This window comes from Lissotriton vulgaris, chromosome 11 (genome assembly GCF_964263255.1).
Source record: "Lissotriton vulgaris chromosome 11, aLisVul1.2, whole genome shotgun sequence".
In the NCBI taxonomy this organism is placed as follows: domain Eukaryota; kingdom Metazoa; phylum Chordata; class Amphibia; order Caudata; family Salamandridae; genus Lissotriton; species Lissotriton vulgaris.
Genome location: NC_141699.1, coordinates 288,494,132 through 288,507,725, shown reverse-complemented (window position 1 = coordinate 288,507,725; position 13,594 = coordinate 288,494,132).

The following is a 13,594-nucleotide window of genomic DNA, read 5'->3' as shown; positions in this document are numbered from 1 at the left end:
CACCCCCTGGAGCCAGATGTGAACCCCGAGTAGGCCAACAGCTTATAGCCGAACCGGTACAACGCCCTGCAAGTATTGCCTCACAAGTGAATTTCCTGTAGGAGAACTACATCCGGGCCGTGGCGCTTCACATACTTCAGGACCAACGTGCGCTTTATTTTATTGCCCAAACCATTAACATTCCACGACCAGATCCCTAACCGTGACTGATCACCCATTGAAGTACAGAATCCTAGAATGTGCCGGATCTCCCTCATACCACTGCTTGTTGCTGCATGTTAAGCTATATACATGCGAGGTTAAAATGCCATGAGCCAAACATGAACATTCCCACAACACCCAGCCCCCCTCCGAACACACACCCCCCTCCCTGTTCAGTGGGCTGCCAACCACCCTCCACTGGAACATGCAGAGTGCCTGTCACCCCGTCCATCCCATAACAACCAAGCGAGGGAACGTAAACCGGCATCTGCAGAAGAAGTCATACTGAAGTGACGGAGTCCAGACCCCAAGAAAAAATCCCCTGGCGAGACCCCCTCCCCCAGTGCCCTCCCCTCCAACACCCTGTACCATTGTCGAAGGCCTTAAATGGAGAACCATAAACACAATAAGGACCCAAACCTTCCAGCTTATGAAGAGTCCACAGTCCCAGAGCCTCCCATCCGCCCCTCTACAAGAAACCAGAACCCAGGAGGCACATCGCCTCTCTTTCTTCCTTTAACCACAGTGCCCCATGTGCACCACACCACTATAAACACTTGATCGGTGTCTGCTCCGTCTGCTGGGGCTCTCGAGGTTGGCTGTCGCTGATCTGGGTCCCCTGACCTGCACGGATGTGTGAGAAGCATTGCAACCCATTCTGGCGGCCCACGTCTGCCAGCCCTCCATCCAGTTGCCTCCATCGGTGAGTCAAAGAAGAAAGCCTTTTTCCCATCTTGGATCTAGAGACGTGCATGGTATCATGTACTTTATGCCTTGCTCCCTAAGAGCTCTTTTGACCCCTTCAAATGATCAACGCTGATGCTGTACATTGAGCGTAAAGTCCAGGAAAAAACGAAACGAGGCGTTGTCCAGATGTAGGTTCCCCGACACCCTTAATGCCTGCAGGATGATATCCCGGTCTCTATAGTTCAGGATATGGGCAATGATGGTGCGTGAAGTGGCCCCAGGTTTGGGCCTTCCCCTCAGCGCACAGTGCGCTCTTTCTACAGAAAAAAGGTTGGACAGGCGCATTGGCTTGAGATGCTTAAGTATAAGATCCTCCACAAACCAGTCCGTGGACGGGTCTTCCATTCCGTTTGACACTCCAACGATGCGGATATTATTTTGCTGCGCCCGGCCTTCCTGTTCCTCCAGGCGGGTGGCTCTGTCAGCTTGGTTCTTCGTGAGCGTGGCTACCTGCTCCTCAAGCCTCTTTGTTTTAGACTGCTAACTATCGACGCCACACTCAACCTCTGCAACCTTATCCGACATTTTCCCCAAGTCCGCGTGTATCAAATTGACCTCTTCTGTCACCGAATCAAGCTTGGGCTCCATGGTGCCCTGCATCTCCTTTATGGCACCACGCATCTTCATAATAGCCACCATGATCTCCATTAATGAAGGGTCTGGCCCGTCATTCGTCACCTCGCTTCGCTGGCTCCCTCCTGGAGGGTTGTCCTCTCTCCCCATGCTGACCGTGTACCTGTCTATGTGGGTTACCTGTCGCTGTGCCAGGGGTCTATTGCGGCCCATGGTCCTGAACTCCACCTCGGCCAGAGATTACGTCTGCTGTTCCACTCCTTCTGGCAGACCCCAGGACACTCACCAGGGTATTACCGCGGCCCCTGTAGATGATACGGTGCCCGCTAGGTGTTGTGCCCCTCTGCTGCGCTCTATTCCTCCTGTCCACTCTCAGTCCATCTAGCCACTCAACCAGGCCCAACACCCAGATGCTCACTGTCTGTCACAGGCCAAAGCCTGCACGCTGGTTCTGGCACATGTCAGGCCTAGTAATGCCAGAGGGGAGCGCTTATGAGCAGCAGTAGGGCCCCCCTCATTCCGGGGGTCAGCCGCCGAATGGCAACCGAATTACGAGCCAGAGTATGCCAAAACGTGACCCAGTCTCTCCTGCCACCACACTTAGGGTCCTGTGGGTGCACAAGTATCACTGTGTCACCGCGACCACCGCCCTGCCACCCGCAGGGGGTCCAACAATGGCAGCTCTTCCACACTGTCCAAGCCACACTTGTCTGAGTCCCCCTGAAGCCAGCTCAGTTGCCAACCGGCCTCTACAGGTCCACGATCCACCACGGGCCGCACCGCTGCTGTCATCAGTTCGGGGCCAGGCCTGCCCCCACCTCCACAGCCTCCGCCTGGACCACTCCGCCACTCCTCGCGCTCCTCCGGCACGCCTGTCACCAGGCCCATCAGGCCTCACACTGACCTGCTGCTGCCTAGAGACCGCTGTTTTCTCCACCCGCTCCGCCGACCGCCGCTGCTTAGTCCTGCACCTGGGTCCAGCCTTCACGATGCTCCTCTGTGCCCGCTATGACACCTGTCTCACAGAGCGGGACTGGCTACCCTGCTGACACCTGTGTTTTCAGGCCCGCCGTCAACAGGGTCGGGTGCACCACCAGGCAGGGCAGAGCGCTCAGCAGCGGCAGTCACTCGTGATTCACCAGCGCTCATCGACCGCCGCTCGCCAGGTCACCTACGGGTGACGAGCTTCATTGATCGTTCCCGGTGGTGGCAGCGGGCGCCATTTTGTCAGAGTCCGACTCGTAGTCCAGGCCCCTGGTCCGCGGCCCGGGAGAACCGCTGTCTGTAGCCCGATGAGGCCCGGAAGCCCTTCACAGACTCCCCACAGTGCCCTTGAGCGGTAGGTACTGCTCAGATGCTCAGATGGCGCCCAAACATTTAGTCTCAAAGTCCTAATCATCAGAAAAGATACTAGATGAAACAAAGTCATTCAAGGAAATCTTGAACTGGTGTGGAATCTTCAACAGCTCCGACGGGCCAAAAATGTCATACTCAGTTCTGTCCCAAGCTATACCACCAGGTGTAGGAATGGCTGTGATGTTCACTGATGACAAGTCTCTTTGTTCACGATGAGATGATTATGCTTAAAAACTTTGGTAGAAAAACAGGCATTTGAAATGACCAGTTTTAGAGTGTTGATGGTGTTGTAGAGTGTTCCAAATTCAGAAACTGGACTGCATCGAATTATAGGGAATTACCCGTGGTCACTGCCTCCCTTTTGACATATCTTATGCATCACTCAAAGCCTGGAAGGGTATTGTATGTATATATGTATTTATAACATTTTATATAGCACGAACATGACCTGTGCTGGAACAGAGTGCTTTACAGAACAATAAGAACAAAACATGTGCGTCAGGAGCTGCTTTTGCTGACTCTAGGTTGGCTCAAAATGTATTTTACTAGCCCAAAGCTGGACTTTGCATAGAATGGTAAATGTTTTTTGTCATTTTTCAGCTCAGCTGTAAGGCACTTTCTGATCCTATGCTTAAAGACTTGCTGTAAAAAACTGGGAAAAGGCTTTGTCATGTTTCTAGCACGTCATGTATGTCACTGTATTAATCGTATGCTTAAAATCTCTGCTAGAAATCTTATGCTTAAAAACTCTGCTACAAAACAGACATTTGAAATGGCCAGTTTTAGAGTGTTGATGGTGTTGTAGAGTGTTCCATATACAGAAACTGGACTGCGCCTAATTACTGGGAACTACCATGGTCACTGCTTCCCTTTTTACATAATTTATGCACCACTCAAAGCCTGGAAGGCTAATATATCTATCAAACATCTCAATTCATGAGTTCTTTGAAAAGAAATAGCAATATTACTATGAATTGGTGTAACACTTTAAAATGGCTGCCATTCTCACCAAACCATTGATGTGGTGCAGTAGTTCTATTTCTATGTTTATGTTTTCGTGACATCTTTTCAAACTCTTTTTTGTTTAAATACTTTATTCACAACAAATGAAATTGACCGTTATTGAGGAGCTGTGCTCCGAAACGTGTCGGGCAAAGATTTGCAGATGATAACGAATACATTTTTTTCATGCATATAAAGTTTGGGCTCGGTTCTTCCATAAGAAAGTAACGAAGGATTTGTTTTATATATACATATATATATATATATATATATATATATATATATATATATATATATATATATATATATATATATATATATATATATATATATATATATATATATATATATATATTTCTATTTATATATATATATATATATATATATATATGTATTTATATATATATATTTCTATTTATATATATATATATATATATATATATATATATGTGTGTGTGTGTGTGTGTGCGTGTGTGTGTGTGTGTATATATAAAAAAAAATGTATAAACTGTTATATAGCATGAACATGACCCTTGCTGGAACAGAGCGCTTTACAGTGTTTAATGAGATATGGAATATAAAGAACAACATTATTATCAAGAGGAAACAAGTTATGATAGAAGTCGCCAAGAGAGGCTACAACAGGATCCAAGGCACACACAAACACAGGAAACTGCGTGCAAGAATCAGTAGATTCATTGTGTTCAGGAGTGGAGATTGTGGAATGTATGGCAGAAATGTGTTCATCAGTATTTTGTTAACTTTTTTCTTAAATGAAGCGTTTGAGGGGTTCAGTCTGATTTCAGGTGGTTAGGCATTCCAGATTCTTGGTACAATACCTGAGAATACTCTGTTAAATATGTTCTTTTTATAGAGTATTGGTGGTTTCAGCAGTAGGGAACCATTGCCTCTAGAAGCTCTGCATCCACCCGATAGCTAACATTTTATTTTGATATATATATATACACACACACATATATATGCATATACATATATATACACATACACACATACGTATATATATATATATATATATATATATATATACACACACACACACATATATACATATATATACATATGCATATATATATGCATATATACATACATATATATTTTCCATAGTTTGCCTAGAAATTGAGAAAGCACTCCAAGGTAGGTAGTAAAACATTCCTTCTTTATTCTGAAAAGCGGCATTTCACCCTGTCCTTTGAAAGTCCCTTGTCTGACATGTTTCGAAGTCTTCATACTTCTTTCTCGGAGGCAACACCATGAACAGCTTGCCGAAACCGGACCCCTGTGCATTCGCTGCAGGAAGACCCACCTGAAGGGTTAAAGTTGCATAATTAGGGAACTACATGACCCAGTGCTCATTGCAAAAACACTTCCATTGTGATTGGGTACACCAGAGACCTATAAAATTAGCAAATGCACAGGGGTCCGGTTTCGGCAAGCTATTATCTGCCTGTTCGTGGTGTTGCCTCCGAGGAAGAAGTATGAAGACTTCGAAACATGTCAGGCAAGATACTTTCAAAGGACAGGGTGAAGTGCCACTTTTCAGAATAAAGAAGGAATGTTTTTCTACCTACCTTGGAGTGCGTTCTCAATTTCTGGGCAAACTATGGAAAACATAAACTCACGGTAGTTCCGGTTGTGGAGGACTGCACCATCCGTGAAGTGAGAACGGGCCCGCAGGAGTAAGAAAAGTTCCTGTTCAGTGTGGCGAGGGAAGAAAAGAATTGGAAAGGCGTCATCGCACCCTGTGGCCCACTGGAGGGCTGTAATTGTGTCCCACATTGGCCCAGCTGCAGTCAGACCCACCGGAGGGTTGAAGTTGCATAATTAGGGAACTACATGGCCCAGTGCTCATTGTAAAAACACTTCCATTGTGATTGGGTACACCAGAGACCTATATAATCAGCTAATGCACAGGGGTCCGGTTTCGGCAAGCTATTACCTGCCTGTTTGTGGTGTTGCCTCCGAGGAAGAAGTATGAAGACTTCGAAACATGTCAGGCAAGGGACTTTCAAAGGACAGGGTGAAATGCCACTTTTCAGAATAAAGAAGGAATGTTTTCCTACCTACCTTGGAGTGCCTTCTCAAATTCTGGGCAAATTACTGAAAACATAAACTCCTGGCGGTTCCGACTGTGGAGGACTGCAACATCCATGAAATGATTACGGACCCGCAGAAGTAGGAAAAGTTCCTGTTCAGTGTGGCGAGGGAGGAAAAGAATTGGAAAGGCGTCATCGCACCCTGTGGCTCACTGGAGGGCTGTAATTGTGTCCCACATTAGCGCGGCTGTAGGCAGACCCACCGGAGGGTTAAAGTTGCATAATTAGGGAACTGCTTGACCCAGTTCTCATTGCAAAAACACTTCCATTGTGATTGGGTACACCAGAGACCTATAAAATTAGCGAATGCACAAGGGTCCGGTTTCGGCAAGCTATTATCTGACTGTTTGTGGTGTTGCCTCAGAGGAAGAAGTATAAAGACTTCGAAACATGTCAGACAAGGGACTTTCAAAGGACAGGGTGAAATGCAGCTTTTCAGAATAAAGAAGGAATGTTTTCCTACCTACCTTGGAGTGCGTTCTCAATTTCTGGGCAAACTATGGAAAACATATACATATATATATATACATATATACATATCATCAATATCATGTTGCGATATTTGCAGTATTTTCTCGATGTCTGTGGACACGTTGCACTATTTCTTCAAAAGGCTTTCGCCCAAACGCGTTTCTTGCACAATAAATGAATGCGGTTTCCTCCGGTGTGCCGCATCTTTTTATTTCTGAACAAAATTGAATTTATCCTGTATGTATATATATATATGTATGTATAAAGGATGTGTATATATATCATCTCTCAATGATCTTGGTCTGCTATATGTGATGAGAGGTGAATCACCTATTACCCTCCTATCACCGGGTCAGTTTTTAATAGCCTCCAATGATGTCTTAATGCTCTTCACAACTGGTTGGCTCTTGTGTTATAGGTGGTAATCAGTCTGAGGGTAGTTGTATTTTGTTTTACATTTTGGGCTATATATTTCCCAAACAAAAATTGATCTTGTGTTATACCATGGAGTATCTTTTTGGCCTGAGATAATATTTTGTTGGAATAACCCGAATAACCCCATTGTCCAAATCTACTTTCCATATTTTTCCGAACAAAGCTATCACCAGAGCTAAAATTTTGTTGTGGCCTTAGGAATTCTCTATAAGGGATGCAGTTATTCAGTGGGGTTGGATGATGGCTGAGGGCATGCAAAGTGGTGTTACCTGCTGTTTCTTTTCTAAATAATGTAGGGCTTAGTTTGTTATTCTTAACACAGATAGCAATATCCAGGAATTCACAGTAGGTATTACTGACTTTATGAGTGAAACTCAAATTCAAATCGTTATTTCCCAAGACCTTAATAAATTCCAAAGCAGGTTTTTCTGGCCCGTCCCAAATTAAAAAGAGATAATCAATGTATCTGATCCAAATTGGTATATGTCCAGTATATTTGTCATTCTTCACCATCCATACCACCTGCTCCTCCCACAAGCCTAGGAATAAATTGGCCAGGCTGGGGGCGAAGCAGGTGCCCATAGCTGTTTCTGACTTCTGTCAATATAAAATACTGTCAAACAGAAAGAAATGTTGTTCTATACAGTATAGATTCATACATTGTAACATATTGGTATGATCCAAAAATTATATTGGTCTTCCCCAATACAAATATTGAAAACATTGAAAAATACATTTACTTTACAAGCTACTTAGCAAAATATAAATATGGTAATTAAAAGCTGACTAAATAATATGTTTTGCTGTTTACAAGGATTCACGTATAGTTAATTTAAAATTAAAGAAAAACAAGGTACACACGAAGAGCTCCATTTCGCATGCCTCCAGGTGCAGTCAATTAAGGTTACAGAGGAATATAAAAAGAGAGAACGACACGGTCTGAATGAATGCACAATTTGTTCTGGACAAGGACTAAGCAGCTTGACAGAAGCCCTACAGTAAGCTAAATTGATTAAAGTGGGAAAGGGGCCGTAGCATATCTTAAGGATACGAAAGTTACATTACAAATGAATGCAAAAGCAGATTTGTTATAGCAGTTACTACTTTATTTGAAAAGAAGCCTGTTTTATGTTTGTTTAAATAGAGGCTAGAGGGGCGGCAGCACTTAGCAGAGAAAAGCCTGCTGAGACGGTTATACGTAATTGGTTTGAATCATCTTAATAACATATTTCAATTGTGATTTGGAAGAACAAAATATTAAACTGAGATAACATGAGGCAAGTAGCTAGAAATACCACACTTACAGGTAATGGGTTGGCATTATAGTTAAGGTTGCATTAACAGGAAGCACGAAGAATTTCATATGGAGAGCTCCTAGTTGACAATTTCAATATTGTGCTAAATATATAGGGATTTTCTCACCACTCTGTTTCTTTCACAGACCCTCATCAAGGGGGAAATAAACAAAGAATAAATGTGGATTAAAATGACCTATTAAAATTGAGAAGATTAGAAAAGGAGGTAGAGACCAAAGGAGACTATAAAGGTGAGAACCTTATGACTAAAAAGCATTATGCGTTAATAAGGGTTTTTTCCTAAATGGGTATCATTTACTAAATCATGAGAACAAAAACGTAATTCTGTTCTTATGCTTTTCTATTTTTGCATCAGAGATAGTAAATACTTTTAACTAGCAATAAGGCACTACAAAAGTAGTTAAAGGCCAAGGAAAACCCAAAGATTTATTTTTAAGAGGTAAAAAAAATGTATTAAAAAAAATCTTTATTAAATAAATCCTCATGACAACAGGGATATTTATTTAAGAGGGAACAAGGGAAAGTACTGAAGGCCACATTGTGTCGTAATCATGTCAGAAGCATAACATGCTAAAAACAAATGTTAAAGCTGGGAGGTTCACGTACAGCTCTTTTATTAAGTTTCATTCTCCATTTTAGGTTTATTGAATAACTAATTATTTTTTTATTTCTGCATCCAAAATGTAACTAATGTACTACACTGTTAATTAAGTGTGTTGTCAAATAGGAATATGACCAACAGAGAGGTAGATCCTTATTGAACAAACATTGTGATATTCATGCATAGTTTAACCTTTTTTGTAAATATTGAATATGTTTTTATTCATAATTTTTGTTTGTAAAAGCCCTGAAGAAGCGCAATTGGGCACGAAACATGTGTTGGCTTTTTCCGGGTTTTTGCCGTTTTAGAGGCTGCATGCTGTATAGAAAAAATACCTAAAGAAAGAATAAAGGAATTCTTAAAGAAAGGAAGATACAAGAAGAAGTCACTTTTGTTTATTGATTATTAGTGTGTGATTGTTTTATATATATATAATATATATATATATATATATATATATATATATATATATATATATATATATATATATATATATATATATATATATATATATATATATTTATTATAATTTTTTAAGGGTTCAGGTTAGAGGTAACCCCCTGGGTGTGACAGAGGTTCAGATGTACCTATGTTGGGTATGCAATTGAGTTAAAACTTTTCCCCCATTCGGGAATTGCGGACCCCCAGCAAGGCTCAGTGTGGCCCCTGTGTAAATTCACAACAGATTTGTGAATGTTGACTCACTTTGGAAAAAAACATTTTCAGACCTGCATGCACTCTCAGACCCACTCACAGACCCAGACACACCCTCTGGCTATGGGGAATTACTTTTCTTATATTTTCCATCATTGGATTGTTTCTAAGGACTATTTAAGAACGTTTCACTTTTACTGATACCCTTTGTGTTTAGTATTCTTCCCTTGATATTTCCTGACATGTTTTTATTAGCCCACCTACTGCATGTCCCCTCTGCTTTAAGACTCCTTTTCATTACATTTTGCCTATTTCCAAGGACACCTTTGAGATGCTCCCAAATTAATATAATTGTAAACCCAATTTAAATGTACATATCTATATTAAATACTACAAACCCAAACATTAATATTTCTCTTACTGTTTATAGCTTTTTGCAGATAAATGAAATGTCTATCAACCAAAAGAAATGTTTAGTTAGGTAGAAGTTGCTTTCAATATCATTATGAAGTTTTTAAATGCATTACACTTTGAAGGTAAATAGAGAATGCAACTTAAATAACACTTTCCTATGGATTAAGAGCAACATCAAACATTCAACACAGATGAACATTAGACACAGATTTTTATTTTTGAAAAATGGTTTCAGTGACAGGGATAGAAGTGCAAAATATCACACATCTAAAGTTATTTTATAGTGGGTTCTGCTAATACTATGCCTACGCAATGCTGATAGTGACAATATTTGAGACTTGGCTTGTGTTGTATGCAGTACAGTTGTTGGTTGCTGAATTGATTGTGTTGGACGTTGAGGTGGCAGAGGTAGTTTTGGCTTAGGTGAGAAGTTGTCAGGTGGTGTGTCTCTCCTATGTAGAGGAGCCTCTGTGGAATCTCCTGAATATGTTGGCAATGAAGAGTGACACTGCATTATTTGCTTATTGCCCCTATCATCTTCATGGCGAAGGCATAATAGCTTTCACTTTTTTCCTTAAAGGTTTGAAGGTTTTCTTGGTGCATCTTTGTCATGTCTGGGTAGCATTTTGCAATGTTATTCAAGGCATGGGTCTGCCTGTAAATCAACCAAGAGAGTCCTTTAAGGGAGACTACTATCTTCTTGAGAGTAGCCGCCATTGCATGAATATCCTCTAGCAGATGAGGCTGCTCATGGAGAGATCAGCAGTAGACCAAGCCAATTTCTCCGGCTGCATGGCAGTCTGACGTGGCCAGCAGGTTATCTAAAATAGGGAGAGGTAATAAGTGGGCAGTTGTAGGGACAGTAGAATGATGATTGGAAGGTACCTGATCCTCACCTGGGGTGTTCTTTCCCTCAGATGACTGAGAGAAAACAAGAGATGCACCTTCATGGAAGGAGAGTGTAGGAGAATGTACTGAGGTACATGTTAGTTAAGGGCCTTGAGGAGGTGAGTGTTGTCTATGCAGAACAAGCATCCGTGGCTACGTGGCTACCTGGCTCATGGCTTGGGATTGGTAATCACTAACAGCGACTGACTGACTGTGAAGTGGCTTTCTTGGAGATGGTCTGTGTAGAGGCAACCTGTTCCTCTTTGTCCAGGTGTTCCTCCTCCTCTTTTTGTCGAGAATTGCTGCTGCTGAGAACTTGGCTTGGAGGAGGCCTGGATTCTCCTTGGCTTGCTCAACATTCTCCACTTGTAGATAGATCATTGTTGTCTGGTACAATGTGCCCTGTACCTTATAGAAGAAGATTTAAACAGTTGAAGTACATCACATCCAGTGTTGTCTCTAAATGTAAACACTGCATTTTAATAGACACTGTTCTGCAAATAAATAGGTTATTACCATAGGAACATAAAGAAATGTATGAAAATTATATTTTGATAATGTGAAGTCTCAAACTCCAGGCACAGATATTTGATTTCTGGTGATCCACTGTGAGCTCAGGTGCTGGATCTGTGTTCTTTTAGTTGTTGTTTGCAAGGTATCTCCTGATCCAGGAGCTATAGAGATAAGAATTATGTTTAATGGCTATGTTCAGTTTATATTAGTAAGCATGGCCCCAAAAGCAGACACATAAGAAATACATAAAAGAAAGGAAAACTATCAACACAAATAAAAATGCCTATCACTCAAAATAATTGAAATATTGAGATAAATTAGTTATTGAAAGGACTAATGATGAGATGCAGAAGTTACAATCTGAGGTTCCCAAACTTACTTGATGGACTGATGGTAGAGGGCCTAATATCTGCTGCTAGTGTACCCCCTGTTTTTTTTTTTTTTTTTCAGAGTCAAAAATACTTTATTCGATTAATTAAAATCATAAAAGTATACTACAAGCACATTTAAAAGTAGGATAGACATACATTTCATTCATTTTTCGACCAATACTGTACAGCATATAGCATACATTTAAAAGATGTTAAAAAACGTTAAAAGAACATTTATGCAGGGTAAATCGGGTTCAGGTATTACTTTTTACTTTGTAGAATAGAACATGCACCTTGATTAAAACATCACTTTTTGGTTCTATAGGTAGTTCATTGCCATATTCAGAATACTTTATAACTATAAGGAACAAAATTATACAAATCATAAGAAAATAGGTTGAAGAATATGCTACACATTATTATTTACATGATTCATTCAGCTGTTGAGGTATTCAAGGATCTAAGTCGTTTTGCTCTCATGGCTGCTACCAAAAAACTTGCAACCCCGAACATTACAATGGGGGTCCCAATGATTTGTAAAAACAACATTGCGGGTTTCACTTGCATAAATCCCCTGTTTCTCACAAGTGGTAGTATAAATTTTTCTCTCCCCTCCGCAAAAAAGGGACAAAAAAATACAAAATGGGTCAGGTCTTGGTCAGAGAAAGTATCGCATTTGCATGGGGAATGATCCCTTGGCTTATTCCATTTCGGATAATCACCCAGAAGGAGGTGCATCTGGTTGAAACGGAATTTCGTGAGAAGCCACCGATGATATGGCCTATTCACTACCCTCAAATAAGGCTGGATGGTCATGGTTGATAAAACAGTGTAGTGAGCCCTTACAGTTGTTTTCTCAAATTCTTGGGCTTCACGAAGCATGTTCCTAGACTCTATAAATTGTGTTTTAATCCATGTGACATCCTCTTTGCAAAGCCTTTCGGGATTACTATACAAGTCTGCACGACCCAATTGAGTAGCAACAGATTTAATATAGTTCAGCCATTTTATATCTTTAGCTCTGTCTCTCCCCATGCAGTCACTGATAATTTGACGATTTAAAGTCAGGTTCGGGTTCAGCCACAATTTCACCCAAAGAAGTAGTGGGGCCAGGTTAAGGGTATCCTCGATGTATCCTTGCCCTAGTTCTGTCAGGACAGAGAAAATGGGTGTAGACTGTGGTAAGCCCAATAGTGAGCGCATGGACCTATTCTCTTCCTTTTGTATCAGGACCAAGTCCCTGAATCCCCAAATCCCAGCCCCGTATCTAGCCAGAGCCAGGGTTTTGACTCTATACAGAGTGGGAATGGCTTCAGTTGGTTTGCCCCCCAATCTCTTAGCGAAACTCTGTATCGCTGCAAATGACCGCCGTATAGCCATTGCTTTATTTACAATCTGTGGGGTCCAGGAACCCAGGTCATCAAAAATGACTCCAAGGTATGTAAATGTTTTAACTTTGGATAAAATCACTCCATTGCATCGTAGGGTTTTTGTGGTGTTCTTTCCTTTCCCAATGGACATAACGTGTGATTTTTCCATATTTACAACCAAGTCTAGTTTTTGCATAAAAGCCCCAAACGAATCAAGGAGCAACTGTAAACCATTAGGGGTTCTGGCAATGAGGACCGTGTCATCGGCGTACATCAGTACGGGCAGCGGTGACCCTCCCATATTGGGTATATCTGGGGTAGCTGTTTTTAGAACGGAGTACAGAGAGTTAATATACAATGAAAATAACATGGGGGCCAAAATGCACCCCTGTCTAACCCCTCTTACTGATCTAAACCCTGTGGTACACTTGCCACCCGAAGTCATACGTATTGATGCAGTCAGGTCACTGTGCAGAAAGGCTAAAAAGTTTATCAAAGCAGGGTCCAGACCCAGCTCCGAGAGAATCGTCCACAGCTTCGACCTATTTACTAGGTCGAACGCTGTGGA